At 49.3% G+C, this 12,606-nt stretch overlaps 1 protein-coding gene across 1 annotated transcript in view; it reads right to left on the bottom strand.

Annotated features, from left to right (window-relative positions):
- Positions 1-12,606, bottom strand: part of EPHB1 (EPH receptor B1) — a 378,786-nt gene that overhangs the window by 255,956 nt on the left and 110,224 nt on the right. The gene's annotated exons all lie outside the window — the stretch shown is intronic.

Genomic DNA, 12,606 nt, shown 5'->3' with positions numbered 1-12,606 from the left:
GAAAAATACAGAAATGAGCACAGAGAAGCAGGGCATTTTACAAAGACACTTAAAAAAAAAAAGCTATTGTTCTTTTTAATGAATGGTCTCATTATCAGAATGTGTGACTATATATTAGTAATTTTGATGACAAAAATCACTCTTGTAATATTTGCAATCAATTTCAATGATAAACATTGATTTCTTCCATTTTACTATATGAAAGAACTCATTTTTATTGTAGTTTGCATGTAAACAGTTTCCAAGGGAAAAAAATAAAAACAGTGAATGGAAATAACCATCCATTCATTAAACTTCTACCAATGAAATGTGTTTCTCTTTTCTTCCTTTTTGAATCAAGTCCAGAGAGAAGACAGACAAGAGAATAGAGTCAATGGACGAAAAGAAAAGAAAACAGGGAGACCAACTTGGCCAAAGATGCAGAGAGGAAGACAAACAGAACCAGCAGGAAAAGAAAAGCCCCATGTCACAAGGACCTCCACATTCAGATCAATGCAGGCATGTGTGTGATAGACCCAAAAACCAAATAGAAACCCTCAAATCGCCTAATTCCCAGAACAGGCAAATTTTTGCCAAGTTCATGATTTGGCAGAGTTCTTGCATATTCCATACAATTTCAATGAGAAGCTGTATCCATCTTGTTCTAAGAGCAGATTGTCATTTTCCACTTGAAATACACACGTTGCACTGACCTTATGTCCTCTGTCAAACTGAGACATTATCACCAACTTTTAGTGAAAGGGTTTCATAACGTGTGGGCTTTCGGCCATTCTGTTGATTTTGTTCTGTGTGTGTGTGTGTGTGTGTGTGTGTGTGTGTGTGTGTGTGTGTGCATGCGCACAGCGTGTCACTATATTGGACAACAGACAGACAAGGCCTCTGCCATCACTGGTTACTTCCTCCATCTGGTTCTGCCATCATCACCTCTATAAGCACATGCCTTGTCAGCGACTCCGCATGGTTCCTGCCCAGTTTCTACGGAGCTTACACTACTCAGTGCAGCTAGGATGTTTTCTTACACATGCAAAGCCTTTCTTCTTCCTCAGCTCTCACGCTGCTTCCACAAATTTTGTTTTCAATGCAGTTTGTTTTGTTCTCATTAAACAGATGACACACAGCAGACATTTGGGACACAGAGACACAACACGCATGGCCCTGCCCATGAGGAGCTTGGGAAGTAGGTGACAGAGATTGAAAGGCTAGGTGGAGGACAGAGGTGGAGGGGTTCAACTTCAAGCACGGGCCCTCCACGGACCTCCTGGGTCATCCGTAGCCAATGGGAAATGCATGTCAAATTGATGGGTTTTCCTTGGGTCCCTTAGTGAAGGATTATGTCACAGTCCAAATGGGATGCTGAAGGCCCAACCCCCACCACAAACCACAGTTCTGCCCTGTGGGAATCTCTCTCTTCTCCAGCTGGGGGTAGGGAGTGAGGAGAGGAAGAGTAGAGAGTAGCAGTTATCAGCCGGGCCCCAGAGTCCTACATTGTATGACCTTGGTAAAGTTACTTAGCTTCTTTGTGCCTTGGTATCTTCCACTGAAAAATGAGGTTGATAATCATATGTACCTCATAGGGCTATTGTAAGGATTTAAGAGATAATGCACGAAAAGAATTAGGCAGAGCATCTGGTACATAGTGAGTTCTCTGCAAATAATAGCCCCGCTGTATTAGTGCTTCAGGCAAGCTGGAAGCCAATCCAGAAAGGTTTGCTCCCTACCCAAATGATAGCCATCACCATGATCTGACAGTGAATGGTGAGACTGCCCAGATTATATAAGCTGCTTCCTTAGCCCAGGTACACAGGGCAAATCAGCATTCTTTCCACACATCAGTCATTTTGCATGCCATCTTCATTGTTTTTTGCCACATCTATGTACCAGGTTTTTAGTCTATTAGTTAAGTTATTATTTTTCTTTAAGTTGACTCATTTAACCTGAATGCATTTATTTTCACAGAAAATAACAGAAAAGTGAGGAAGGAAGCAGGGGAGAGAAAAGGGAGGGGCAGGGAAGGGAGAGGAGAGCACAGGTGGGAGGGGAGCAGACAAGAGAGGAGGGGCGACTGAAACAAGGAAGGGAAAAAGGAAGTCCCTGGCCTCAGAGAGAAAGAAAACCCGCAGAGTTGGAAGACAAAAACCACAGAGAGAAGGAGGCAGTGAGCAGCCACCCAGGGCTAAGATCAGGCTGGCTGGTAGAAGCAGGGCCAGGGCTTCAGCAGGGCTGCAGGATTGAGCTCTGGCCTGGGGAGTAGTAGATGCCTGGTAAGTGGCAGGACTGACACTGCTGGACAGCTCTGCTGAGGGTAGGTTGGTGCAGAAGAAACAAAGAGGAGGGTGGGGCAGGCGAGGGCTGAGCACTGGTGATTTAGGAAGGGGCAGCTGAGGGGGAGCCACCAGGGTGTGCTGAAACCCTAAGCCCCATAGTTAAGCTGGGAGAACTGAAGGAAAGGATGTGTGGTAGAGGGTCTGGGCCAAAGGGTAAGAGCTGAGAGATGCAGGGAGCAGAGCAGGGCTGCACAGGGTGAGCAAGGAGCCCAGAACTGGCTCCGGGCAGAAGAGGAAGGATGGGAAAAGTGAGGTGTATTTCCCCGCAAACCAGGCTGGCCGGGTTTTCTGGGACTGGACCAGGAGAACAGCCTGGCCCTGGAGCACCAGCATCTGTTCCTGTCCTGTCCCATCTGCAGACCAGTCACCTGCCACTAACTAAGAAATGTCAAAATGGGTGAGCGGCATGTGCCAACATGTCCTGATGCTATAGATAGACAAAGAACAGATCAAGGGTGGACACATGGCAGGAGGGAACGGGACAGAGGGGGACAGAGGAAAGCGAGGAATAGACCATGCCATGGAGGGAGCAAACCCCAAAAGGTCTGCAACAAGCAAACCACCTGATTTAATGATGTGTTGTACAGGAACGCTTGTCGAGTCCCGTACAACTGAACATCAGGGCAACTTGTGGAATGCTACCATGTTCAATGCCCCACATAGCAAGACAAATGTAAACTGAAACCACAGTGGGTTGCTGGTTTTCATCTACCAGATTGGCAAAGATAAAAATGATCGACATTTTGTTCTCTTGGCAAAGGTGTGGGGAGTAGGCACTCTCTTACGCTGTTGGAGGTAGCAAAATTGGTAGAAAATGCCTTTTTTTTTTTTTTTCTGGAGGACTATTCAGGAACGTCTCTCAAAATTAGAAATGTATATACTCTGATTCAGCAATTTTTCTTCTAAGAATTTCCTGCACCCTTAGTTCTTAGAAAACTGCTTGGCACATAGAAAGTCCTCAATAAATATTCATTGCATAAATTAATTAAGGAATTTGACTCGCAGATATACTCGTACACAAGTACAAAGATAAATGCAAGGATCTTTGTTGAAATATTGTTTAGAAATAACAACAAAAAAAAAACAGGAAGCAACCTACATGTATATAAATGAAGAACAATGAAGGCACACCCATTTAATACAACACTACAGAATCATTTGAAAAAATGAGGCAGATTTCTGTGTAATACAGAATAAGTACTTCATTGTTGAAAACTTCACTGTTAAATAAGAAACAGGTGGGGTGACTAGGTAAAAAGCCCTGTGTAATATGTCTCTATACAGGTGGGGAAAAGATATAGCTATATTCTAGGTGTGCAAATGCACACACTTTTCTTTGCATATTAGAAACTTTAACAGCTAGGGCCCCTGGTGAGGACAAGAGTGGGAGGGAAACTTTTTCCTATGTACTACCTGTCCAAAACATTTTTATTTTTAAAAAAATTTTTTTAACATTTATTCATTTTTGAGAGATGGAGAAACAGAGCACGAGTGGGTTAGGGGCAGAGAGAGAGGGAGAACAGAATCTGAAGCAGCCTCCATCCAGGCTCTGAGCTGTCAGCACAGCGGGGCTGTGAGCTTTGATGCGGGCTCAAACCCACGGACTAGGAGATCATGACCTGAGCTGAAGTTGGACGCTTAACTGAATGAACTGGTTACTCCGGCTCCCACAAAACATTTTTAAAATAACAACAAAAAGTAACTTTGCAGAAGAGAGATTTGCATAAAAGTTCTACCCCAGGGACTGGATCAGTGAGTCCTGATTCAATATTAGGAAGAAGGGCTCCAATGAACCAGGCTGCCTCAGGAAGTCTGAGTGTCTCATCACTGGAGGTGTTGAAAAGCAGGGTGGTGGACCACTGTGGGAAAGCAATGTATCATCTGGTGGGCTGGACTCACTCTCCTTAGAAGTCTTACCTAGCTGGGAGGAGCTATCCTCCACCAGGTCCCACCAGGGCAACATAGCTACTTGTGACTCCCTTGTACTCTGGACATTGTAACCACTTTCCAGAGAGCTAAGAATGTAGCAGATTCTTAGAAGTAAAATCGCTCAATCTATGTACAGAAGTATAAAGGGCCTGGCATCTGTAGGTACCCAGTAAGTACCTAAAGAAAGAATGAGCACAGGTATCACTAGATCCACATGAACTCACAAGTGGAATCCAACTTGATTGAAGAACAGAAGGCCAGAACTGCCCAGACCTGCAAGGAGGAGACCAGAGCAGGTCCCCAAGGGTAATACCCAAAGACCAAGTAACTCCAGTCACCACTAGGAATGTGTCCCCATTCCTAGTGACAGTGGGCTATTCCAGACAGAGTCCAGGGACAAGCCAGAAACCAAAGGACCTGTTTCTTTGTCCATCTCTTCCCCAGAACTGGGCCCTACCCTCAATAAAAACCTCTGTTAGGGCTGGGTTTGGCCCTCTCTGGCCCTGAATTTCTGTCCTGTGATTCTAAGAAGCCTCCTGAGACTCCCCACAGTGCCTCATTAGCCTCACCCTCACCTCTCCTGATTTCCTCCTGACCCCCTTGGCCAGAAGCGCGCAAGCACACACGCACGCGCACGCGCGCACACACACACACACACACGATAAGCCCAGCCTATGTGCAGCTGCACAGATTCATTCTGCAACAGGCTGGGAGGATCCACAGGAAGGTGGGATGTTCTCTGTCATAGGGGATAACTCCTGGGGCCCAGAGCCAACCTAGACATACTCCTGTATACTAAGCCACATCTCCACAGGATTGGCCTGCCTTGCCCTCATTAGCTGGCCCTTGAAACAAAAATGGAAGGCCCAGCTGCCATATCAGCTGGTACTCAAGCTCTTAGTTAAGCCACCAAAGAGTGTAGATAGGACTTCTACAGGCAGAGACCTCTCCCCTAGGAAAAGACCAAGAGCATCCCTCTCTCCCTGTCCCTGTCAAAGCCCTCTTGGTAAACTAAGGTTTGCTCCTGGTGGTTTGCCCATGTCTGGGACACATCCCTTCTCTGTTTGCAAATATCCTGGGCTGACTCTTCTCAGTCTTTTCCACCCCACTTCCTTCAGGGAGAAATAAGACCCAGGAGCATTAGGGCACGGTCAACACAGCTTGTCAAAGGCCAAAAGCAATGGGAAAAGAATTCAGACTGTCAGAGCTCCCTGGGGCCCAGAACTGAAGAACCCCATTGCAAGCAGGCTCATACTCAGAATGATTTTGATCTTCATGCTTCAAAATGAAATGTAGTGATTCCTCACCCAGGCAAGCAAGTTTGTGTGGATGTTCGTCCTCAAGTTCTGCAGGCAGGGACTGCCCGGCTCCAGAGCGAGATGGGGACAGGAAGCAAAGAGGGAAAGTCTGACCCTCACCCTGCCTGAGCTGGGATTCCGCCCTGGGGGCCCATGCTGGTTCTGAGGCCCATTAGAGAGCCACAGTCAGGCCTCCGGCTGACAGCCCCACCACCTTCCCTCTGTCCCCTTTTATAAGCACAAAGCCTTAGACCTCATCCTTCCCAGGGAGCTTGGGGTCGCCCCTCAACCCTAAGATGCTATGCAACCTCTGGGTGGCTCAACTAGCAGATGAACATGTCAGAGGATCTGGAGAGACAGGGTTGCAGCCAGAGAGGCTAAAAGAAGCTGTTGGCAGTCAATGTGGAGCTCTGTGCTGTACAGTGGGCAAATGTATGGCCACAGAACACGGTGCCAGGGAGCCCTGACCCAAGAAACAACAGTGGATAACACAGTCACAAGAGAGGGTTATCTATGAGAGAACAGCTGAGGCAAGTCTGATAGTCCTGAAGACACATGTTGTATGTTTAAGGATGGTTAACTTTAACAAAATCCAGTCTCACATGCAAAGGGAGATGGTGGCCTCCCCAGACCGGGATTCTGATCCCTGCTCTGACATTAGCCAGCCAGGGCTCTCTAGACTGGTACCCAGAAATGCTCCCTGGCTTTCCTCTCTCTGTGGATACCGTGGTGGTCTCTCATCATCCCACACGCCTGTCCAGCTTGAGTAGTTTCAGACTCTCTAGTTCTGCATGGGCCAATGACGGTGCAGTAAGTGGTGACCTTAGGGCCTCAACTGGACCGCTCGCCCGTGACAATTCCACTACCCACACCGTCTGAGTAATGGCTACATGGTGTGTCTGTCAGCATCTTTTTTTTTTAATTTTTTTTTTCAACGTTTATTTATTTTTGGGACAGAGAGAGACAGAGCATGAACGGGGGAGGGGCAGAGAGAGAGAGGGAGACACAGAATGGGAAACAGGCTCCAGGCTCTGAGCCATCAGCCCAGAGCCTGACGCGGGGCTCGAACTCACGCACCGCGAGATCGTGACCTGGATGAAGTCGGACGCTTAACCGACTGCGCCACCCAGGCGCCCCTCTGTCAGCATCTTTGATAGCACACATTTAGTAAGTGGTGGATTCCATGCCGGGCAGCTCTTGTGCATAGAACACTGCCAAATTGTTCTCAGTCACTCCAGCACTGACCTGGGAGAATCACAATTGTTTGGTCAACACCAATGGAATTTGGTGCTTCCATCCAGGTCTTTCAAAGGCAGAGGGGCAGCACAGATCACAAGAGGACTTGGAACCTGAAGCTCCCCTCTCTTCCCTCCCTTCCCCTCTTGCTGTCCTCCACTATCACCAGGGCACAGGACCGAGTGCTCCTGCCTCATATGCTGGAGTGAGGGAGGCACTGGGGCATCCTTCCAGCTCTGTTCGCTGTTGCTCATGCTGGTGTCACAGCCCATTACATCCAGCCAATTACATTAGATTCCTCTCTGGAGGGCAGTGGGCAGGGCCACTGTAGGGAGCAGAGGAAGCCCAAGAGACTTCTAAATGAAGTAGCCTGTTGGGAAATCCTATTATGAAGCTCATCTTACAAGGCTGCGGTGTTAATGACCCTGTCCTCCCCGAGCCCTGAGCAGAGCTGGTCTCCCTGGGGCTGGAGTGGAGGCTGACTGAGCTGCAGGCTTCCTCTCACTCACCAGCCAACAGCTGATGGGCTGGAGCTAGAAGACAGGGTTCCCCAGTGCCCCGGATGCAGCTGCCAGGCTGGTGGCTGCACCTGTGCACACACCTTCACACACACACACACACACACACACACACACACACACACACCCTCCCCTTGGGACCCACTTTCCCTTTCAGCACCCAGGATGAGAATGCAGGTGGTAACCCAAAGCTGGGACCAGCAACCCCAAGAGAGATGGAAATAGGCTCCAAAACTTTTTTTTCCAAGGTGAGTGAAATTAGACATATTTTTCTCCACCTTCAAATCCTGCAGATTTTCTGTCTCAACTCCCCCAGGCTTATAAATTGGCTCATCTCAGCCACTCAAGTTGACAAAGGCACCAAAACTGTTCAAAGGTTCAAAATGTCCCTTGGGTTTCCAGGCATGAAGGAATTTACATGTAGGTGGAAAATTACCATGAAAAAAGGCCCCATTTGAAGAAAGGGGAGTGCCTAAGCAGCTGGGGAAGGACAGCAGCCTCTGGGGCATTGGCAAGGGAGTGGATGGCTTGAGGAGTGCCTGGGAGGGCTACAAAGGACAAGTGCCAGAGAGGGTGTAGGCCCTAGCTCAGGGCTTTGACAGACATGTGGGGAGTGGGAGAGACGTGAAACAGGGAGTTGGATGAACCAAGAACTGCTCTGGTCTTCTCCAGAAGTTGTCAAGGTCCTGCCAACATCTGGAGTTGGGATGGATGGTCTCAGCTGACTTGAGAGTCCCCTGGAAAAGCCATGTGGATTCCTGGTTACGGCACATACATCCTCAGCTCCAACCCTGATTGGCAGGACCTGAGAAAGTCACAGGAGTCCTGCAGGCTTGACGGTGCCCTTGAGGACAGCAATCCACCCCTGATGTTTGTTTGGAGAATAGCCCTGAGTGATCCAGCTGGTGCTGGCCAGCTGCAGGAAAGGCTGCTTTTTTCTGTAACTTCCAGACAGTCCTCCCTCAGCTTTCTGTCCCTCACTCCTCTGTCCATAGCCCCCTTCTCAGGCTTTCTAGCAGCTCAGCTTGTAGGGCCCTGCTCAAAGTGTGTTGATGTTCTGAGCATCTCCCCGCTGCTGGCCAGCTAGCCTCGTGCTCAGTCTGCCCAGCTTCCAGCCCACTCCTGCAGTCCCTTTTCCCAGACTCCTTCCATGTCACCTCAGGTCCACCCTTCTACAAATCCCACAAGCCCAAGATGCCTTCAGTGACCTCCTCTGAGCCCCCTTCTTCTATACTCCAGCAACATAGAAGGTTCTGGTCTAGAGCTTAGATCTGGGGTCCTTGGCCTGGGCTCCACTTGACCTATGCAATACAATCTCAGAAGGGGTCACCTGGGGATATCATTTTATAAAACCTCTCCTGTGGTGTCTCATGGCCACCATGGAATCAAGAATCACTGCAGCAGATGACCATCCTCCTCAGGCTTGGGGAGTCTTCTCTCCTCACTCAGACCTCCAGCTCACAAAGACCACCTGCCTACACAACCTGCCTCAAGGCAGTTTGCATGGGCCACACCTTTCAAATGTGTATTAACTGACCCACTGACTTGTTGAGGGACAGTGAATCACACGGACATGCTGATCACTGGTCACTGCTGGACAGCCATGGAGCTGGGCCCACGCAGGTGCAGGCAAGTGATGGATGAATATTCAGGTCTCCTGCTGACCTGTGTCTCTGAGTGGGGGCACCACATGACACCTTCATTCCAGAATTTTATCCCCTTAGAAGCCAGAGTCAGATGGTGTGTTTCAGGGCTTAAGGGCAATGCCATGGCATCGCATGGCTTTCATAGCATTCTCATATGCACTAATTATCCACTTAATTCTCATACACCCTAAGAAGTAGGCACAGAAGAAAGGGCTCTAATGGGAAAAGACTTGACTTAAAACGACCCAGAAGCTCACAGCAGAGTCAGGACTAAAACCAGTTCCTATCTCTAGGTCAGACCTCTTCCACCTGAATATACCCCTTTCCCCTTTCATTTTCCTACACCCTCCCCTCGAGTGACAGCACCAACAACAAAGGCCTCGGCCCAATGGGTCAGCGTGTGCCTTCTACAGTGGTGAGCCAAGGCTGGCCTAAACACCCACAGGAACAGGAATAAGGGAGGATAGCAGGGAAGGTCATACATAGCATTGTCATTCTCTGAGTCCTGAGTATGGCTGGAGATGCAGGCTAATGAGACAGCTCCTTTTGGAAGCTCCCAGGACTATGTCTGGAAAGGAAAGCCAGGCCCTCAAGGAGTACTCAGGGGCAGAAACAGAATCAAGCCCCATGAGTACATTGCTCCAGCTAGGATCTGGCTGCCAGAGGCTGTTCTAGCACCTGAGACCCCTCCCTGGGCACCCAAATGGGATACCATAGTCTCCAAGCTTCCAACAGACAGCTAAGAGGCCTACACATGCCAGGTTCCCCCTAGCAACTGTCAGTCTCAGCCCAGCCCTCCTCCCCAAGACTGACTTCAGCTGGCACAATATTTCAGGCTCCATGGCACAGAGGAAGCTTGCTGAGTGCCAGCTCTCAGCGCCCCTGGCCCCAGGGATGGGCAGACTGCAGGCACCCACACAGAAATCAACTTAGCCATCAACCTGAGTAGGGAAGGTATGGGGTGGGTAAAGACAAAGCCATGAGTGCTCATTGATCGACTATACTATGAGCATAAGGTTTGAAGTTGGGGCAGATGGGCCATTTTCCTAGTAATTAATAATTTTATAGGTGGGATCAGAGTCACTGGAGGGGTCAGCAGGCTACTATGACTCTGACTGATTGGTCCAATCTGTGTGAGTATAAAGGATGAGTCCAGAAGAGGCCTTGGGTCATGGAGCCCTCTAGAAAGTGTTCTGCCACTTGTGGCACATCCTAACGTATAAGGTACCCCCAACAGCTTCCTCTGCTTGCCCCCATCTTGCCGCCACCCTCCTCAGGACAGGAGAGCTCTAGGCCAGGACCACTCTTCACTGGCTGGGCTACCTAACTGGTCTCCAGGTGCTTCTGCACAACAGAACAACAGGTCACCATGACTTTGACAGGAGAAGGTTTAGCAGACACAAAGTGAAGGTCAGAATAAGGTTCCTGTCCATGATGAAAGTCTGTCTTGCCAGAAAATAATATAAAGATATTCTATAGATTTGACACATGCAAAGGCCCAGATTCAAATATCCAGAGAAAAGTTTATCAGGTCAGTATAACTGAGCGAAGCCCAGAATCATCCAGGTTTGGCCCAGCCAGGCTCCAGGGCATTAATTCTCAGGGCTGTGTTGGAGGAGAGTAGCTTGCCTTCCCTCCCCAGTCCTGCCAGGACAGCTGAAAGGGGCTCACTGTGTCTCACCCACAATTCTCTGGCATCCCCCATTCTCCATGCTTCTGGCCTGATGAAAACTGGCTACACTAGGTGGGCCACCCCAGAACTGCCGTCAAGGGCTATGGTGCCTACCTGACAGCACAGCACAAGCACCCAAAATGGGTGGGGGTACCCTCGCCTGGAGACACATACAGGGACGAGTCACAAATCCTTCCACATGCACTGCCCATCTCCATCCAAAGGGTGCAGAGTCCTCCCGATATCACCGTCGATGGCCAAGACCTCTTTGCCTCCCTGGGCAGCCTGCTTAGTTCTGGAAAGGGAGTCCTGGATGATCATCCATCAAAGCCAGATTACTAGCAGAGCCAATGGCTAAGATTTGGAGGATGTATCTTAAAGTCCTTGAGATAGAAAAAAAAGGGGGGCTTCTCTGCCCTTCTAGGACACAAGCTCAGCCAGGCTGCTGGGCTGTGAGACCCATGACACCACCTGGCTTGCCACTCTCCACTCTCAGAAGTGCCACCAAAACGTGGCTGCCTATGCTTCTAAAATGGCAAAGTGATGCCCTGGCCACCCCGTTTCCTCCACCCTCCAGCGTGTTTGCAATAGGCAATTTGTGAAATCAAGTCAGTTTCATAATAACTCTAGATTAGGAACGTCCACCAAAAGTCAGAAGGGGGTTGGAGCTGGGTAGGGAGAATGGAAAGAAGCCACTTGGATTTACTTATTTGTCTCCATAGGCCATCCCACAACAACCGCAGGAGGTGACTTGACAAACAGCACAGACAGCAGAACCCCCCAAAAGAGAAAAGTTCCAATTAGCCCAAAGAAATGAGAGACTGTTCCCCGAGTCCCAATTAAATCAGAACCAATCAATGCTTGCCCTGGTTCCTGCCATTCTGCTCGGGAAATAATGGGAAAAGCGAGACGGCCCCAGCCAGCAAGTGCAGTGTGGCAGCTCTTTGAAGCCTGAAGAAATCACCAGCACTTTTGCAAGCGTGCCTGGCAGCTGCCGCACCTGCACCTTTAAGAACTCAGCCTAGTGCCCGGGTCCCCACTCAGACCCTGACAAATGCCAAAAAGGGCGCCTCCTGCCCCACCTCCAACCGGGGGGACAAAGAGGAACGCTGTGGGGCCAGGCTAGGCTGGTTTTAAAACTGTCTGCCGCGATTCATCACTTGATCTGGCACTCTCTCCCCTCTGTTTCCACACCATCCATCACGGGCACCATAACCAAGAAATCCAATAAAGACACAAAGGCCTTAGTTCTCCGCTCTCAGCAGGCCTCAGAAAGGCTGTGTGAGTGCCCCAGCCCAGGCAATTAGCTGAGTCCAAAGGATCGCAGAGCTGATGGGCATTAGCAATCCTGTGCCTGGTGCTTGGCTGCAGGTATTTGGGGAGCAAGCTAAGAGAGGAAAGGGACAGGCAAAGACAATCTGGTGGTCAGGTGGAGTGTCAGAGGGGGGCAACAGGGAGGATGGCTGATAGGAAGCTCATGAGAGAGCAGAGGGAGCTAATGGAGCTCCAACTCCAACCTGCCCCCAGAGGTCTGGGGCAACCTAAACGATGAGTTAGGGTCAAGGTGGTCATTTCTGAGGTCTATGTGGGAAGCCTTGCCCTTGAAAGAATCTGAAACTTTGAATGCCACAGGCAAAATTTAATCGAGGAACGAAGTCTTCTCTTCCCCAACTCTGGACACCCCCTCCCTGTATTCAGCTTCCATGTACTTACTAAAGAAATAAGTCATGGATTCTCTAGACCATCCTATTCATTCTCAGAGAAGAATCTCAAGCCAGTTCAGCTCATTTATTGCCATGTATTAGACATGTGCTCTCTTGGACTGAGGAGAGCCAATGTGAGCACACAGTTCCCTGACACTCCCAAACTGCCAAGTTCGTATCACTCTGTATCCTTCGGAAGCAAAAGTAATACAATACCTGATACCACCTCCCCCCATTGCATTAGCTCATCTCCTTCCAGTACACAAAAGCTAGGTCCACC

This window comes from Lynx rufus, unplaced genomic scaffold (genome assembly GCF_022079265.1).
Source record: "Lynx rufus isolate CCGP_SWC_20201006 ecotype Redwood Valley unplaced genomic scaffold, mLynRuf1.p SCAF_5, whole genome shotgun sequence".
NCBI lineage: Eukaryota > Metazoa > Chordata > Mammalia > Carnivora > Felidae > Lynx > Lynx rufus.
This window is presented reverse-complemented; position numbering and strand designations above follow the sequence as displayed.